Consider the following 19,612-nt stretch of genomic DNA (forward strand, 5'->3'; position numbering starts at 1 on the left):
TGGGGGTGTTGAAGAGAAGTCTGTGAGGAGAGGTTTGTAAAGTGTGGGTGCAGATGTGTTTGGAGAGGTAGAAATCTTTCAGGGATTTCTCTCTATTTTATAGAAATATAAACTGAGGCTGAACGCTGGGAACCTGTTCCTTGTCAACCAGGCAATCCGGTGGCATTACAGAGAGTTGAACTCCAGAGCGCTTGCTCCCAAACCAGGCCCCACCCTCCAGATGGCCGGTTTGCCTCCTCCTCAGGCCTGTGAATTGCTTCCCCTGGAACCAGACCAGATGTTCTGGAGAAAGCACCAGGTCAGCATTCTCCGTGGAAGGCGCCGGTCTCCGGAGATGCCATTTGCTGAACTTACTATGCTGGGCTGACTTGAGGCCCAGGTGTTGTCCGAAGTCAGGTGACAGGCTTTGAGAGCCTCTTGGAGCTTCCTTTGGGGGAACATGGAAGGACATGTGACATGAGTCTCCTAAAAGTTGAAGAGGAGACTGAGGGCTGAGGGCTGAGGGCTGAGGTGTGCGGTTAGCAGCAGCCTGTGAATGTCTGAGTTGCTGAGAAATTCACAGAGTAGAGTGGCATCCCTTCCTTTTGTCTTTAGCTTCTGAAGTTCCATTAAAGTCCTGGGCTGGGCCACGGGGGCTGGGCCTCTTCCCCCAGGAAGATCTTCTCTTTTTCACTGCAGGATTGAAAACAGCAGGGATGACAGAGCCCAAGTAGAGGCCAGAGGGCCTGGAAGGGAGGGGGCACATGAAAGAGGAGAAAAAGAGTAGGAGGGGACATAGGAAAAGATTTAGGATGTTGTGTCAAGAGGCTTATAAAGTTTGAAAGCTGGAAGAGATTTTTAGAGCTATCTCTCACATTCCTCATTTCACAGGAGAGGGGCTGTCAGATTCTCAGAGAGAGAAAAGTACTAGCCTAAGGGTTCATCGTAAACTATTGGTGGAGGTGAGACTGGAATCCAGGTCTTTTCACTTCCAGACTGAACTTATTCATTGTCTATTGCGGTGCAAGCAATTAACCCCAAAATTAGTGGTTTTAAAACTATAAACACATATTATTTCACAGTTTCTATGGGATAGAAAAATGAGTGTGTCTTAGCTGGGTCCTCACAAACTCTCAGGATGCTGCACTCAAGGTGTTAGGAGGGGCTGTGTGCTCATTTGAAGGCCTAATTGGGAGAGGGTCTGCTTCAAAGTCCACTCAACCAGCTCACTTGTTGTCAGAATGCTGTTCCTTGCAGGCTGTTGGAATGGGTTTTCTGTTCTCCACTGGCTGTTGGCCAGAGGCCTCTCTAAGTCCCCTGCCATGCATCACTCTCCATGTGGCCCCTCACATTGTGGCAGCTGGCTTCCATCAGTGTGATAAGTCAGGGTGCAAAAGAGAGTGAGCAAGATTGAAGCCAGTCTTTTTCTAACCTTACCTTGGAAATGACATATCATCACTTTTGCTGTATCTCATTCACTGAAGTAAGCCACTCTCTATAGCCCACACTCCTGAACAGTAGAGGCAGGAGCCATCTTCTTAGAAGCTGCCACCATACCAAATACTTCCTGCTAATATTTGCTGCCTCTCTGAGCCATATAGCAGAGAGGGCTGGGAAGGCAGCCCTAAGAAGTGTGTGTTTTGTTCTACAGCTATTCGGCCCCATCTTTCCTTTGGAGAAAACACTCTTCCCACAAGGAAGGGGAAGCAAGAATTAGTGGCAGCAAGGACAATTTAAGCCCTTGAAAGAAGCAATCATCACATTGATTAATAAATACTTAAAATTTCTTTTTTTCATTGCTGGTCAATTGTTTGGTGATAAGATAGAGTAAGCAAGGAATTCAATTTAGAAACTAGAGAAAGCTGGAGTCTGAATTTCAACCAAAACAAGTCACTTACCCTCATGAAACCTCAATCCGCTGATCTACTCACCAGGATGACAGTGTCAACTTTTTAGGATTAATTGAATAACATTAATGCCTTTTAAAGTTAGCTCTTTCATATTGAGTGACTTAGTTAATAAAAACAGGCCTACTGGGATGTCAGACGAGGACTTCCCCTCTTGCACTGCATCCTAAACTTGAAAAGAATGGATATGGTAGCCAATAGGATAAGGCAGGAAACAGAAATAAGTGGCAGAACTATGGGGAAGAGCAGCCAAAATTCTGAGTATTTTCTGATTGTATGATGGTGTACTGGTTTGCTAGGGCTGTCATAACAAAATACCACATAATGGGTGGCTTAAGCAACAACTGGTTTTCTTACAGTTCTGGAGGCTGGAAGTCCAAGATCAAGGAGACAGCAGGTTGAGTTTGTTCTGAGATTTTTCTTGTTGGCTTGCAGATGTCCACCTCTTGTTGCCTCTGCATATGATTGTCCCCATGTGCCCAAATTTCCTCTTCTTATAACAGCATCAGTCAGATTGGATTAAGGCCAACTCTAACAGCCTCGTTTGAATTTAATCCCCTCTTTCAGGGTCCTAACTCTAAATACAGTCACATTCTGAAGTACTGGGGGTTACAGCTCCAACATATACCTTTTAGAGAACACAATTCAACCATAACAGATGGCATACTGAAAAAAAAATGGAGAGAATGAGCTGAAAATGCAGGAGAACTAATAAGAGATTATTAAGGTAGCCAGATACAAAATAAATATTTAAAAAGGCTTAGTGCTTTATTGCATATCAGTAATGGCCTACTGAAAAATACAATGGAAACAATGCCATTCACAATAACCACCAATGCTTGGTCTGCAGGAGTGTTTCCACACAGGGCAGAGAGAGAGAGGGTGTCTTGTGACTTGGGGCTTTACTTGGTCATCTGGGCACAGAAAGAGCACAGCTTGCAGCCAGAGTTGCATGAAAGATAGAATGAAAATATTTCAAGCCTCTCATCCTCAAACTTCTAACCGCAAGGGCCCCAACTCCCAGCATGCTGCTGTTGAGTGAGACATAAGTGACCTGCCATCCCTCTGGGTCTTCGTTCCTTTCTCAGCTAGGGCACATGTCCTTATAAACCTCCTAGTCCAGTCTGTCCTGCTCCAACTCAGGGACATGTTAACACAGGGAATATTAATCCCCCAAAATAACCTTTTCTTCTGGAAACCACATCTTGAGCACGGAAGAAAGTCCTTTTATATCATCAAAAGCCTCATTTGGGAAATTTCCGCAGAACAAAGAGACTCTCTATGCTAAAAGACTGGTGGTGTTCCCATTTATTGCCAGATAAAAATTGCTTGCAGCTTGAAGAAATTAAAAAAGTTAATTATAGAAGTAATGTGTAATAAAACTCAAACAATACAGACAGATCAAAAGTCTTCTTTGTTCACCACTTAATTTCACTCTTCCCCCCCCAGAAATGATCACTGTCAACAGCTTGGTGCAAACATAAAAAAAGTACAAAATTGTGTGTGTGTATGTGTGTTTGTAAATATATGTACACACATACACATATAGATATACACACCACATAGACACACACTCATTCACTTTATTTTTAAACATAAAAAGTTTTATCCTCTTATATTTAAGCAAGATCATACTATATGTATTGTTTTGCTTCTTTTTTTGCTTACCTAGTAATATGACTTAGAAGTCTATCCATATCAGAGCATATGTATATGTGTGTGTGTATGCGTACACACACACATACACATATCTACTTTTGAACTGCTATAGGATGTATCATGGTACAGATGTAATTTAATTGATTTGACTGGTCCCTTAGGGTGTACTTCAGTGGAGAAGTCCATATTAGACTTTGCAGCAGGCATATTTTTATTAGTTAAATAACTATGTTAAGAGTCTTGTTAACATTAAATCCTGCCATGACTATTATGGAACACTTTTTGTGCAGAGATGTAACAATTTCTCTAGAATACATGCTGTCTTAGCCAGGTGTGGTGACGGGCGCCTGTAATCCCATCTACTCGAGGGGGTGAGGCACGAGAATCACTTGAACCCAGGTGGTGGAGGTTGCAGTGAGCTGAGATTGTGCCACTGCCTTCCAGTCTGGATGACAAAGTGATACTCTGTCTCAAAAAATAAATAAATAAATAAACAAAACAAAACAAAAGCAAACAAGCAAAACATTGGGCTTAGAACAAATATTACTATAAAAAAATCTGACATTGGGCAATATATAAATAACAGAAATTTATTTCTCACAGTTCTGGAGACTGTGAAGTCCAAGATCAAGGCCCCAGAAGATTTGGTGTCTAGTAGATCCGGTCTCTGCTTCCAAAATGGTGTCTTGAATGCTGTGTCCTCTGGATGAGATGAACACTGAGTCATCATATGGGAGAAGGTAGAAGGGCAAAAAGGGACCTATCTAGTTCCCTCCAGCCCTTTTATAAGGCACTAATTCTATCCATAAGGGTGGATTCCTAGTGGCCTAATCACCTCCTGAAAGCCTTGCCTCTTAATACTGTTGCATTGGGGATTGAGTTCCAACGTGAATTTTGGAGGAGCCACAAATGTTCAAACCATAGCAGATGCCTAGAGGTGAAATTTCTGAGCCCGATGTTTTGCTTGTTTGCTTTTTTTGTTTTTTTTTTTTTTGAGACAGAGTCTCACTCTGTCATCCAGGCTGGAGGGCAGTGGCACGATCTCTGCTCACCGCAACCTCCACTTCTTGGGTTCAAGTGATTCTCATGCCTCAGCCTCTGGAGTAGCTGGGATTACAGGCACCCATCACCACACCTGGCTAATTTTTTTTGTATTTTTAGAAGATACAGGGTTTCATCCTGTTGGCCAGGCTGATTTTGAATTCCTGACCTCAAGTGACCCACCCACCTTGGCCTCCCAAAGTGTTAGGATTACAGGCGTGAGCCACCACACCCAGCCTCGTTTGTATTTTTAATAGATCTGCTCTTGAACTTTTTTTTTTAATTTTTTTTTTATTTCAACTTCTACACACCAAGGTTTCAAAAATCTTAGAGCTGAAATTTCTTCCTGGACACCCCAGACATAGCCCCAGGGTTCCTCTCTCACAGTTTATGGGACTTGTTGGCCGCCTCATTTAGTTTGCCACGTTTTTCTTGCTCAGACCAGACATTAGAACCATGATCTACCTTGTCACTCATGTTCTAAATCTAAAGTCTTTCTGGATGATAAACCAGCTTCATGAAATGGAGCTCAATATCTTAATACACAGTTTATATATGGAAGGATGGTTTATAGGCACACAACTGGGTCAGCTTAACACAGAACAGAATAAAAAATGACAGGCGTATGCATCAGTCTTTGGCTAACTCTTCTGCCTCTCTTGGTCCTGAGTTTGGAGGATACCCAGTTCTTGCCAACAGTGTTGTAGGTACGAACCTTCTCAAATTGAGGTCCAAACTTTTCTCCCAGCTGCCACTTGGCTACTGCTGCTGGTTGCTTATTCTCTCAGTTCCACTAACAGAGTCTTCTGCATTCCCATCTTCCCCAGACCTACCACCCTGGAGCAAGTCTCTCAAGTCCAGCTCAGATTAGCGTTAGTCTGAGTTTTGAAAGACACCCCATCCATCTTGAAGGCAGAATCGATTTTGCTCCAATAGCCATACATTTTTCTGTTTTTTTACCAGCTCTCTAGGGCCGAATTCAACCCGCTTCTGTTCTCATCAGCTTTCTCAAATGCAACTTTACAGTTACGAGGGTGGCTACATTTGCAATGAGAGCCACTCTAGACTGCATGGAAAATTTAGCATGCAATTGAGAAGGAATGTATCATTAATAACTTCTTGTGTTTAACAAATATTTAATATGTAATTCAGTTGTGGTGGTGGATGGTAGGGATACCATGGCCAGTGAGAAAAGAACAAACCAAAACCATGACCCCCGCCCCAAGCTTCATGGAGCTTAGAATTAGAGAATACATAGGAACAGAATTGAGAATGTGAAATGTGATTTTGGAGAGCATAAACATACATGTGTTAAGAGCACGTGACCTGGTCAGTGGAGGGGTGGTGGTGGTAATATGGCAAGGACTGCTTCCCCAGCAGCACCCCTGCTGACTATTCTTTTTTCTGAGTTGTTTTTTGTTTTGTTTTGTTTTTTTGTTTTGTTTTTTTTGTCAGAGTTGAGGCTTCCAGGTCTCCCAAACTCTGGTTCAGTGCTCTTTCTACTCCATCATGTGACCTTGGCCCTCATTTCCTAATCTAAACATAAGAGGCTGGTCTTGCAATACTTCACAGTCCCTTCTAACTGTGATGTTCTTCATTCTTATCCTCCTCCTAAGATGTATGTGGTCGCTTGTCAGCAGCATCACCTCTATCTGTCCATCTATTCAACACATATTTGTTGAGCAACTATCGTGTTCCAGGCACTTTACCAGAGGCTAGAGACAGTAGAGTACAAAATGTCACGCTACCTGTCCTCATGGGATGTCCAGGCCTGGAGTAGCAGTTTGGGTTAATGGAGCCCTCTTCTACCCTATTTGGCCAAATAATTACATTTAGAATTGAGGCGTTGTGGAATGGACAAAATTGGGAACTCCTGGTGTGTACTCTGAGGGACCCAGGACAATATTTTTCATCTTTCAGATTCTCAGCACAGTCATGGTAAAACCTGTCTCTTTCGTGTGGATCTTGATGCCCTGCTCACCTTAGAGGCATATAACTTGAAGGGTGAAATTGGTACCTGGACCACTCATTCTACACAAGCACCAGTCTACGGTGTAAGGGGCTTTTACTCCACAGACATTTACAGAACAGTGGCTGTCATCCTGGATGAATGTGGGAAACTATAAATACAGTCTGGGTATAGGGTAGACATTCAATAAATCCTGAGTTAGTAGGGAGGATACTATCCCAGCCTGAGAAGCCCTGTTGTGAGCCATGTGGATGAGACAGAGCTGATAATGGTTCTGTCTTCAGGGAAATTATGCTCCATTAGGAACAGAGACCCTAGCAGCTATAATATCATTGCATTCTTAGAAAGTGAGGACCTCTAGAAGGGCATGCACAGTGAGCCAGGAATTGAGAGGTGATAAAGCCTATTCATTTTTGCCTGGGTTAGTTAGGAAAAGATCCTTGGAGCTGGGTTTTAACATTTGGGAGGAATTTCAAAGAGAAAGGTGATAGTGAGAAACAGAAGAGGCCTCTTTCCAGAAGGGAGCCTCCTTTTGGTCTTTGGCCTAGTTCCCTTCCAACCAAAACCATGGTAGGTCAAGTTGGCCTAGAAAGAGAAGGTGCTTTCTCGTCTCTGGGAGTCTTGGGGGTCTCACCCATTTGTTTTCCATCTGCTCAGTAGGGGCGAGAGCCGTCTGTGGTGTGTACTGGGAGATAGAAAAGATGGGCCTGGGAATGTCCTCTGAGCTCCACAATGTTTTGAGTTCCTATGTTTTTGTAGAGGAAACTGGGGCATGGAAAATGGGCTCCTTTTAAGCACAAAAAGTGTTAAAAATGGAATTTACTTAGTTAAAATGCAATCTAAAAGAAATAAGAATGAGGCAGCTCCTTTTTCCAAGTCATTGCTTTTTCCCCACACCTGTCTCCACCTCACAGGGCACCTCCAGCCTTGGCCTTGCAACGCGTCAGGCTGGGCATCAAGCCAGCCTTTCTTCGATGAAATCAAGGCTGCCAGATCACCCCGCCCACTACTGTTCCGTTAGCCTGAGGTCCCACCCTCCCCTCTCCGGGGAGACACAAAAGGCTTCTGTGACTCAAGCAAAAGCTCACAATCCTTCTCTTTCTTTCTAGCAACACAGAGTGAGGCTGTGGGGTGGATTTCTCGGTGGTAACCCTTGCCCGACTTGCTATGCAGTGACCGGTGTGTAGGTTGCTCCATCTCTGCTCCTGGGGCAACTCTGTAGACCTACACACTTACTGTCCTCCATGATAGACCCATTTGCAGAGATTTCAGGGGTCCCCGTTTGGTTCCAGCTAACCTTGAGAAGGGTCAGGGTGGTCTGGGGAGGAACTGATGTTTATCAAGTACCCAGGATATACTGGGTATGATGTGAATTGTTTTGTATGTGGATCCCATGTAAATCTGCATGTTGATCCTAGAAGGTGTTCTTAACTCAATTTTACAGAGCAAATGACAGCAATTGGAGAAGCTAGATAACTTGTTCAAGGCTATGTAACTGCTAAGTTATTGTTGTAAGATTTGAGTCTAGAACAGGCTGTTGGGAAAGCCTGAGTTTTTCTGATATGGTTTGTTACTTAGGGTTTGAATCAGGCTGTTGGGTTTTTCTGTTATAGTTTGTTACTTAGGGTTTGAATCAACTGGCCCTGTCTCTATCAGATCAAGAGATATGAGAAACATCGTCTGTCTTCTCTTCCTTGTCTTCTACGCCTAAGCATCCTAGGTCTGCAATCAAAACTCCCGTTCACTTCAGACAATGTCGTAGTCTGGTTTTGCGGGTAGCGAGACGGGGGAGGTGGGGGAGCAGCATTTGTGGGGGTGGAGGGAGGGCAATAGAGTACAGAAGAACAGATTTCTAGTTTTGCCTCTGTCACTAACTGAGCCATGTTGAGTGCATCTTTCCCAATCTCCAGGCTTCATTTTTTCTGCCTGTAAAACACAGATGCATAGCTTAGTTGTTAAGCACACAGGCAAAAGACAGACTGGCTCTACCCCAACTCTGCTGCTCACTAGCCCTGTGACCTTGGAAACATTTCTCATCTCTAAAATAGAGATCATCATAATATCTACTTCATGGGACTGTGATGAGAGTGAAAGAAGTTAATACATGTAACACTCTGAGGAGAGTATCTGGTGTAGGTGTTTTACGAGTATTGCTGTCATTATTCTTCTTAAACGTGCAATTAATGAAATTCTAGTATTTTCAAATAAATATATGGGAAATAACACAGAATTTAAAGCTGAGTGCCACTCCCTTGATATTTTCTTCTCTACTTTTTGCCTGTGTGTGTGTGTTTGTGTGTGTGTGTGAGAGAGAGAGTTAGCAGGCAGAGGTGTGAGTAGATCATGGTGAAAATTAGATGTCAAGTTATCCTTTCCTCCGTGTGTGACATAGAAAACTTCCTCATATATCAAAAAGAATACATTTTCTGTTTTCACTTTATATGCTTATAAACCAATCAACTTGGAGCCCATTCATAAGGAGCTAAGTGTTGTCTGTGTAGAAAAGATACAGATATACAGTGGTGAACAATTTTGCCTCCAGACTTCCAGATAAGGTGATCATATAGGTCCATCAAAGGCAACAAGGATGAGCATGAGAGCAACAAGAACATCACAACAGTGCCTCAGCAATCACCTCGACACCTCTAGACCTATAGGGTTAAACTAAGACAGAAGGAGACAGAGAGAGAAGAAAGGTGCGGGGGAGATAATGGGCTCTGTGTAGCACAGGGCCTGGCTAGTAGGCATTGCTCTAAGTGCGAAGTGCAGAAAGTATGAGGAATGAGGAGTTAACACCCAGGGCAGCCTAGGCCAACTCTATCCAAATATGGAAATAGATATAATGCAAGTCATATTTGTAATTTCATTTTTTCTAGCAGCCACATTTTAAAAAGCAAAGAAGAAACATGTAAATATTAATTTTCATTATTTGGTTTAACTTAATACAGTTAAATATTATTTTAACATGTAATCAATGTAAAAAATTATGAATGAGATATTTTACACTCTTTTTCTCGCATGATGTCTTTGGTGGCTGGTGTGTCTGTGATCATAGGAGCACGTCGACATTCAAACGCGCCCTCTTTCCAGTGCTTGGTAGCTGCATGAGCCCAGTGGATCCCAGGCTGGAGAGCCACAGGCCGCAACCCCAAGGAGCTTCTGTCTGCTGAATCAGCCAGAGCATGTCTTGCTTCCTGGCTGTTCGGAGTAAAAGGAGAGGAAGAGGGGTCTATTAGGCAGGGGCAGATGGAGTGCCCTGAGGCCAGGGTCCCCTCCAACCACCACACCTTTATGTCATTGTACTCTTGGCTTTCAAGGACATCACCGCCTTTATCCTGGACTCTTTCAGAGAGTCTATGACTCCCAGGCACATTTCCTTTTGCTGTGGCATGAATATAAAACATGCTCACTAGCAAATGAGCCTGGCCGTCCTTCCAGCATGTAGACCTGCAGTGCAGTGTGCTATGACTCCCTCCTTCCTACCCCATTTTCTAATACCTCTCCTAATGTGGTAAAACTTTCTAGGCAGGGAAAGTAATGGAGTTGAGAATGAAGCTACCTTCTGGTTCTGGTGGTGAAAAGTAAAATATATGTTATGTATTCTAAATAAATTATTTGTGCTGAGATAGCCATTTTACAGAAAAAAACTGCATAAGTGTGTTCACAGATTTAGGGGTTCAAGAAAGTGGCTGTTGTGTGCTGTTTTTATGCTATGCTGCTGGTACCTTGGAATTCTTTGCATTGCAGGGAAGTAGTTTCTTACATCTGTAGAGGATATCATTGTGTCTGGCTGATCAGCATGCATATAACCATCTTTGGTATTAGTCTCTCAATTTTCCTTTTAGGACCAGCCCTTGTTGTCCCCACAGCAACACAAGTGTGGTCATCATTTTCTCTCTCCTGGGACTCTGAATTTTTAGCGTTAAGTGATGTAAGAATGAGAAACAATCAGTCATTTCAATCAAAGCAGGGTGCCCTTGAGGCCCCATCTGATGCCTGCCTGGTTTCCATCGTGAGGCCCAGTTGTTCAGCTTTTCCTCCTATTCCCTAAGCTCTTCCACATTCTACTAATAGATTTCATCCTCTCCCCACCCCACCCCACTTCTAAGTGACCTGGAATCTGTTTCTGCTGATCTCAACCAAATGCAAACAAATGCACATTTCGGGCAGCAGGTTGGAGGTGATATGGCTCATGATCTGCACATGATCTGCAGCATAGGGGAGCACATAAAAGAAAAAAAAAGAAAGGGTTACGTGGTCAAAACAGAGATCCCGACTGGATGTGGTGGCTCACGCCTGTAATCCCAGCACTTTGTGAGGCCAAGGTGGGTGGATCACCTGAGTCAGGAGTTTGAGACCAGCCTGGCTAACATAGCAAAACCCTGGGTCTATTAAAAACACAAACATTAGCTGGGGGTGGTGGCATGCACCTGTAGTCCCAGCTACTCAGGAGGCTGAGGCATGAGAATTACTTGAACCCGGGAGGCGGAGGTTACAGTGAGGCAAGATCGCGCCACTGCACTCCAGCCTGGGTGATAGAGCAATACTCCGACTCGAAACAAACAAACAAACAAACAAACAGACAGACAACCCAGAGATCCCCTTTCAAGAGTCCAATGGTGGCCATGGTGGGAGAAGCCTAACTGTTTCACAGCACCCTCTTATCTCTTCTTTCATTTTTTTGTCTGATATCCCTGGGAAGTAAGCTCAGATTCAGATAGGGGTAATGAATGGTTGTAGAAGTTTGGAGAGAGCTTCCAACTGAGTATTCTTATGTCCTTGCTACTCACTCTGGTCTTTGGACCAGCAACATCAGCCCCAGCTGGGAGCTTCTCAGAAATGCAGAATCTTGGGCCCACCCTGGACCTACAGAATCAGAGTGTGCATCTTATCAGGATCTCCTGGTGATTCTATCACATACAGTTGCAGAAGTATTATTGTATAGCTGGTGTAGTGTTGCTCCTCTGTGTTCCTGAAGGGAACTTCAACAAATAAAGTTCCAGTTTCTAGGACTGTTGAAGGCTGTATCCTTCCTTCAACTTTTAGAAAAGTTTTTGTTCTAAAGCATTTTTGAGGATGATCCCTGCTGATTGTGAAATTCAAGCTCTTTACATCTTTTTAGTAAAAACCTCCTGTGTGTTAGACCCAGGGACTTCATACCTAATTAATTTTAAAGATACTTGCCAGTGCTAATGGAAAAAAATAAGTATGGTGCTAATTGGTGAGTTTATTGATCCATCCTTGGTCCTTTTCACCAACATTCGTACTCAGATTTTATTTTTTACAATATTTTAAGAGGTGGACTCATTGATCTGTTCCCAAGATTCCATGGCTGTTTGTGTCTTGATGTTACTCTGATGCCCTTGCTTGTGAGTGCCTTGCCTCCCGCTCCCAGGAGTCTACAGTCTAGGTAGAGGGATAAGATCATCCCCAACTCCTAAATTTTATGGGAGAGGAAAGCAAGCCCCAGGGAGATGTATGTACTCTCCGATCTCAGGATCTGGCCTAGGCGAAAGGGTCAGGAGAGGTTGAGGTGCTAGGTCACAATGGGAGCCTGGGACTAGCTCTTTGCAGAGCAGGCAGGCACCGCCAGGGACATCTGTCTTCAAATGTGGGGTCCACCTCTTCCGGTGTGGCATCCTGAGACTAAGGTCTGGGAAGCAGTCATGAGTCAAGATCATACAGGCACAATGATCCCTAAAAGACCAGTCCAGACAGAGAAATGAGGGGTTATGCAATGTACTCAGGGCCTATAATTTACAGCATTTTAGATTCTTACAAGCCACCTGAGAGGTAGATTTTATGACTGGCATCCTACAGATAAGGAAGATGAAGTTAATGGAGGTTATAAAATTCACCTAAGATCACACAGCTAGAGAGTGGGCATTCAGACGCTGGCCCACTCACCCCAGTGCCTTTCTGCTTCATCCTATGTCATGCTGCCTCACTCCCTTCTGCCTGATGTCAGGCCTGCATACAGCGATGATGATGCCGGGCCATTGAAAGAGATGAAATGGCCCCAGTTGCAGGAGAGGAGGTGTGCAAAGCTTAAAATGAGGCAGGACTAATAGGTCAATTGAGGTCACAAAGCAAGAGGAGTTGGCTCAGAAGGAGTCGGGTCCCTGGGTTTTGATTCTCAACCCTTTTGTACCATGATGCTAACTACTTCTGGAACACTGAGCTAAGGAATGGCTGGAGGGCTCAGCTGCAGGAGAAAGCTCATGTTTGGAGTGCCGTGGGAGGGATTGGGGAGAGAATGGAGAGAGGCTTGGTGAGGCCAGCCATGAGGAGAGGCAGGCTTTGTTGAAATAGCCAGCTTCCTCATGTACAGCCCAGTGAGGCAGATCAACCTGGAACCAAGGCCCATTGCTCCTAGAGGTCAGGGATTAAGACCCTTCCCTGTTTGGGTTCTTCTCCCAGCATAGGCCTGGAAGCGAGTGCTCAGATTGCAAAGCCAGAAAGTGAGAGAGTTTTCAGGCTGCTGCTGTTCTCTTGTTTCAAAGGACAGAACATTTGGGTGACCCCAACAGCCAAGCCCCAGGCCATGTCTGGCTTGCACCAGCTACCCCCAGAGCACAAAGTCTCCTCCCTGCTGCCATTTCTGGGCCTTCACCTCCTAAACATAGCCCTGAGCGTTTCTCCAGAACTTCCTGTTTGCCTGCAGCTGCACAGATGCAGGTCCCACCCAAGGGTCATCTGGAGGAGGCTGGGTGAAAGGTGGGAGTTGGCTGTGTTCTCCATAGCTCCTTGGGGTTTTCTCCACCCACACGTGGGTCCCCTGGGCTTCGCCACTCCCATCGGGCTCTGATGCCAGTGGAGCAGAGGCCCCATATCCAAGTCAGCTCACATGAAGGTCAAGGTGACCCAAAAGGGCTTGTGGCCAAGATCCTTCATTTTTTTTTTTTTTTTTTTTGATTTTTCACTTTTCCAAAAGTCTAAACAAGTGATGACTTTAGGACATAGCGTTCTGGAGAAAACTGGGGAGGGAAACAAAGTCCTCCTTGGTTAGGGAGATGGAGAAAAAGCACACAGGGGGTGAGGCCTTTGGGTTTTCTGAAAGAGAGTCCCCATGGTCAAAGACCCCTACGCGTGCCTTGTAGGTGCTGGGCCTATAGGAACTGTAAACAGAGGGACAGAATGAATATTCCTGGGGTACAGAGACTACATCAATGCCAGTGTTGAAAAACTTCCAATATGTGGGTCTGGAAAATGTTCCCAGTGCAAAGTAGAGTTTTCCGGGCGGCTACCATTCCTTCACAACCTGTCTAAGAAGGCAGAGGCTGAAGTCACCAGGCGAGGATCTGTCTGCCGTGGCTAGTCTTGGGCTGTTCACCACATGCCTGTCCTGATGATTAATTAGATTGTTTCAGTGTTTAGAGTATTGTGAAGATATAGCACTGCATTAGAACATTGCGTTGTATTGGTTTGGGGATAATACTGTCAAGCAAATAACATGAAAACAAGCTTTTTAAGGTGAGGGTTCAGGAGCCCTGTGTAACTCTCTCCTCACTCTATCTCTCTACAATTTGCTTCTGAAGGGACTTTGGTCCATGACAGCATAAGGGAGGAGATAAGCAGGTTGATAAAGTGACAAACTTCTAAGGAGTCCAGGAAAGAAGAATTTTGTCTGCAAAGTTGTGTCAGATATCACTGTTGGATTTTGGAGATTTTATCCAACATTCTCTGCTCTTTGATGCCCCAGGGGGCTGGCCCTTATGCTCTGTGTCACCTGGGGTCTCTTGTCTGTTGACTTCTGAATTTCGCCAATGAGAGCAGCAGCAGGAGATTAGATAAATGATGGAACGTTTCCTCCCTGTGTCTGAGCCTGACAACAGCTGCGATCCTCCTAGTACAGATTTTACCAGGAGGTCCATTCACAACCATTCCTTCCCACACACAGTTTTGGCTGTCAATGGGCTCCTGTTGTGCTATTTTGCCCTTTTGCCTTCTCAGTCCTAAGGGTCTGAAGACCTCATTGGTAGGCTCTAGGTGTCTGTCCTCTGTAAATAATCCCTTTGACAAAGTCTTCATTTGGACCATCTGCAGGGATCTGTGGCTCCCTAATCATAACAAGTTTCCTGAGGGAAGTAAATGTTGCACACTCAGCATCACGGTATTCTAGTTTGTTCCTGACTGTTGACTTTGTCCTATGGGAGAGGTCATCTTTGTGCAAATTGGCAATCCACAAGAAGTGAGCTGTGCACAAGAGCATTTGAAGACTCATGACACACAGTCACAGCAGGAAGTGGCAAGGCAGCAAGCTGTGAAGAGGCTTAAGGGGAAGATGGGGACCAGAGGCTGAGAAAAGATACAGATCATCCAGAGAGCAATTGTAATAGACACCGAGGTGAGCTGCTCAGATTGTGGGTGTGTGGTCCACCAAGGAACCTCCAGCTGATGCTCCCTTCTGAGTCTGCCTCAGCAGGGAAATGCCATGTCTTACTGGCGCAGCCCAGCCAGGTGGGGTATAAATGGTATAAAGGCCTGGCTATACTGCCTGATGGTTTGTTCAGCTCCCTCTTCAAGTACTGACCTCTAATAAACATCTTGCATTCAAACTCCATCTCCACTCCCTGAGAACCCAACCTATGAGGCTAAGTTTAAAAGAATTTACAGCAAGAGCAGCAAAAGCACATTAAAATAATTAAACAATTTTTACTTTTTGGATTTATTTTATAGATTTCATGTGTTGCAAAGTGTGTTTATATTTTATACAGAGGCAGAGGAAGTCCCAGGAGGCATGAGAGCAGGGTGAGAGCCATGGCTGATGAGTTCTTTCAGAGATTTGAAGGAGGGAATCCAGATCAGATATGTGTGCAAACTTCTAAGAAGTTAGAGCTTCGTTCAGTGACACTACGGACACATATAGGATTATTTGAGACTAACTTGAGTTTGGTTAGAGAGGCAAAGACAAACAAAAGTCACATTTAGGAGGTAAAATAGACACAACCATGGAGGATGAGGGTTATGAAGCATTTTCCCTATCCCTATCCTCCATTTGACAAAAAGGGAAACTGACAATGGAAAACTTTGAAGTATCTGTGTGCCTGATGGTAAGGAGAGATGTTTTTCACATGAACTTGAAAACAGCTCTGAATCAGCATGCTCATTCTTAGGGTTATGGAAGAGTGAGGACTTGAAATATTTTACCCCAACAAGTGAAATAACTTATCTGAAAAATGAACATGCTTTTTTATTGCATTTCTAGATTCTGACCCACAGGAACACCCCTTGCCACCCCTTAATAGGACCAACATCCTGGTACCCACACATTTGCATGAGGCTCAGACTTAATAGTGTCCTCTTCCCATGTCTCACACCCCTGACTGCTGGAAACTTCGTGTCTAACCTCATGCCCCCTCATTCCTTCCTGCTTATACCCTTTCCTGGTTACTTCCCCAGAAACCACGTGGGTGGTTGGTTCTTGAGTTTAAATATGAGTCTCATTTCTACCCTGGAGCTACCTCTGAGGCAACAGGAAACACAAGAAAAATACTATCCACCTCTGAGTGGGTGAATGTCATATCCTTGACCAGAGACATCATAAATTGTGTTACAACTCAGGGACAAGGTAAAGTGAGGGCTTAGGAATTTCCTAAATGAGCAGAACCAGCTCTATCCCTAAAGTCAGTTCTCTGTCAAATGATCAATACTCAGATTGAGACAATTCCTACTTCTAGGCACACTGGACTAAGGCTTATGGCATGCTACGAGGCAATATCCCATTCTTCAGTCTTGCCCACCTCAAGCCCAACATAGCTACCAAAATAACCTAAAGAAATCTAAACTCTCATCACTTCCACTGTTACTAATAGGATCCTTTACAAAGAACATGTTGGTCTCTGTTCAGAAGGTGTTCCCATCTCTTAGCCTGCTAATCCTGCCCATATGATCAATGAATTAAGAGCTTCTAAGAGCTCCTTCAGGTGATCTCTATCTCCGGGCCAAGTCTTTAGTTTAGCTTTCAACACCTCTATGCTATAAGCTCTGACAAAAACAGCTTGCATCCTTTGGTTTAAGCTCTAACAGAAACAGCTTGAATCCTTTGGTTAATGCTAATGAATGCATTTCTCCCTTTTTTATCTCTTCTCCCTTTCCATGTTGAGGAGAGAGACAGCACACTGGGATGAAGACAAATACGGCAATAGTGTGTGGCCAGAGTAGGACCACCGTGGGAGGGAATTGGAGGACAAATTACTTTTGATATTTTCCAAGTCACATTTAATGGTTTCATACTGGCCAATTCTTCCCCAAACCCACCTAGCTCAGGAACTCAAGTCCTTCCAACCAAAAGATCAAAGTAAACATTTCTGCTTTCAAAGTTTTATTGAGATGTTGGGGAAAAACAGCCAACATATACATTCTTCATTTCGTCACAACTGGCATTTGATCCACATTCCATAGGCTCCTCTCTGGCTTTGCTCTAACATCAGGTCTCCTTGGCAGTTCCCCTTCTGCTGTTCTTTTTTTTATTCTTTTTATTTATTTATTTATTTATTTATTGATCATTCTTGGGTGTTTCTCGCAAAGGGGGATTTGGCAGGGTCATAGGACATAGGACCCCCCCACCTCCCTCCCGGACGGGGCGGCTGGCCGGGCAGAGGGGCTCCTCACTTCCCAGTAGGGGTGGCCGGGCAGAGGCGCCCCTCACCTCCCGGACGGGGCGGCTGGCCGGGCGGGGGGCTGACCCCCCCACCTCCCTCCCGGACGGGGCGGCTGGCCGGGCGGGGGGCTGAACCCCCCACCTCCCTCCCGGACGGGGTGGTTGGTCGGGCGGGGGGCTGACCCCCCCACCTCCCTCCCGGACGGGGCGGCTGGCCGGGCGGGGGGCTGAACCCCCCACCTCCCTCCCGGACGGGGCGGCTGGCCGGGCGGGGGGCTGAACCCCCCACCTCCCTCCCGGGCGGGGCGGCTGGCCGGGCGGGGGACTGACCCCCCCACCTCCCTCCCAGACGGGGCGGCTGGCCGGGCAGAGGGGCTCCTCACTTCCCAGTAGCGGCGGCCGGGCAGAGGCGCCCCTCACCTCCCGGACGAGGTGGCTGGCTGGGCGGGGGGCTGACCCCCCCGCCTCCCTCCCGGACGGGGCGGCTGGCCGGGCAGAGGGGCTCCTCACTTCCCAGTAGGGGTGGCCGGGCAGAGGCGCCCCTCACCTCCCGGAAGGGGCGGCTGGCCGGGCGGGGGGCTGACCCCCCCACCTCCCTCCCGGACAGGGCGGCTGGCCGGGCGGGGGGCTGACCCCCTCACCTCCCTCCTGGACGGGGCGGCTGGTCGGGCAGAGGGGCTCCTCACTTCCCAGTAGGGGCGGCCGGGCAGAGGCGCCCCTCACCTCCCGGACGGGGAGGCTGGCTGGGCTGGGGGCTGACCCCCCCACCTCCCTCCCGGACGGGGCGGCTGGCCGGTCGGGGGGCTGACCCCCCACACCTCCCTCCCGGACGGGGCGGCTGGCCAGGCGGGGGGCTGACCCCCCCACCTCCCTCCCAGACGGGGCGGCTGGCCGGGCAGAGGGGCTCCTCACTTCCCAGTAGCGGCGGCCGGGCAGAGGCGCCCCTCACCTCCCGGACGAGGTGGCTGGCCGGGCGGGGGGCTGACCCCCCTGCCTCCCTCCCGGACGGGGCGGCTGGCCGGGCAGAGGGGCTCCTCACTTCCCAGTAGGGGCGGCCGGGCAGAGGCGCCCCTCACCTCCCGGAAGGGGCGGCTGGCCGGGCGGGGGGCTGACCCCCCCCCCCACCTCCCTCCCGGACGGGGCGGCTGGCCGGGCAGAGGGGCTCCTCACTTCCCAGTAGCGGCGGCCGGGCAGAGGCGCCCCTCACCTCCCGGACGAGGTGGCTGGCCGGGCGGGGGGCTGACCCCCCCGCCTCCCTCCCAGACGGGGCGGCTGGCCGGGCAGAGGGGCTCCTCACATCCCAGTAGGGGTGGCCGGGCAGAGGCGCCCCTCACCTCCCGGAAGGGGCGGCTGGCCGGGCGGGGGGCTGACCCCCCCCACCTCCCTCCCGGACGGGGCGGCTGGCCGGGCGGGGGGCTGACCCCCCCACCTCCCTCCCGGACGGGGTGGCTGGCCGGGTGGGGGGCTAACCCCCCCACCTCCCTCCCGGACGGGGCGGCTGGCCGGGCGGGGGGCTGACCCCCCCCACCTCCCTCCCGGACGGGGCGGCTGGCCGGGCGGGGGGCTGACCCCCCCACCTCCCTCCCGGACGGGGCGGCTGGCCGGGCAGAGGGGCTCCTCACTTCCCAGTAGCAGCGGCCGGGCAGAGGCGCCCCTCACCTCCCGGACGAGGTGGCTGGCCGGGCGGGGGGCTGACCCCCCCGCCTCCCTCCCGGACGGGGCGGCTGGCCGGGCAGAGGGGCTCCTCACTTCCCAGTAGGGGTGGCCGGGCAGAGGCGCCCCTCACCTCCCAGAAGGGGCGGCTGGCCGGGCGGGGGGCTGACCCCCCCCACCTCCCTCCCGGACGGGGCGGCTGGCCGGGCGGGGGGCTGACCCCCCCACCTCCCTCCCGGACGGGGCGGCTGGCCGGGCGGGGGGCTGACCCCCCCCACCTCCCTCCCGGACGGGGCGGCTGGCCGGGCGGGGGGCTGACCCCCCCACCTCCCTCCCGGACGGGGCGGCTGGCCGGGCAGAGGGGCTCCTCACTTCCCAGTAGCGGCGGCCGGGCAGAGGCGCCCCTCACCTCCCGGACGAGGTGGCTGGCCGGGCGGGGGGCTGACCCCCCCGCCTCCTTCCCGGACGGGGCGGCTGGCCGGGCAGAGGGGCTCCTCACTTCCCAGTAGGGGTGGCCGGGCAGAGGCGCCCCTCACCTCCCAGAAGGGGCGGCTGGCCGGGCGGGGGGCTGACCCCCCCCACCTCCCTCCCGGACGGGGCGGCTGGCCGGGCGGGGGGCTGACCCCCCCACCTCCCTCCCGGACGGGGCGGCTGGCCGGGCGGGGGGCTGACCCCCCCCACCTCCCTCCCGGACGGGGCGGCTGGCCGGGCGGGGGGCTGACCCCCCCACCTCCCTCCCGGACGGGGCGGCTGGCCGGGCAGAGGGGCTCCTCACTTCCCAGTAGCGGCGGCCGGGCAGAG

At 48.8% G+C, this 19,612-nt stretch overlaps 2 long non-coding RNA genes across 5 annotated transcripts in view; one reads left to right on the plus strand and one right to left on the minus strand.

Annotated features, from left to right (window-relative positions):
* LOC109025810 (uncharacterized) overlaps nt 1-19,612 on the plus strand; it is a 78,205-nt gene that overhangs the window by 21,589 nt on the left and 37,004 nt on the right. The window lies entirely within an intron of this gene.
* Nucleotides 11,768-12,600, minus strand: LOC129531957 (uncharacterized). Its single transcript, XR_008677480.1, has 2 exons — nt 12,414-12,600; nt 11,768-12,252 (listed from the first exon to the last, which is right to left on the minus strand). It is a non-coding gene; the product is annotated as an uncharacterized lncRNA (long non-coding RNA).

The sequence above is a fragment of the Gorilla gorilla genome, chromosome 11 (assembly GCF_029281585.2).
Source record: "Gorilla gorilla gorilla isolate KB3781 chromosome 11, NHGRI_mGorGor1-v2.1_pri, whole genome shotgun sequence".
NCBI classification, from domain to species: Eukaryota; Metazoa; Chordata; class Mammalia; order Primates; family Hominidae; genus Gorilla; species Gorilla gorilla.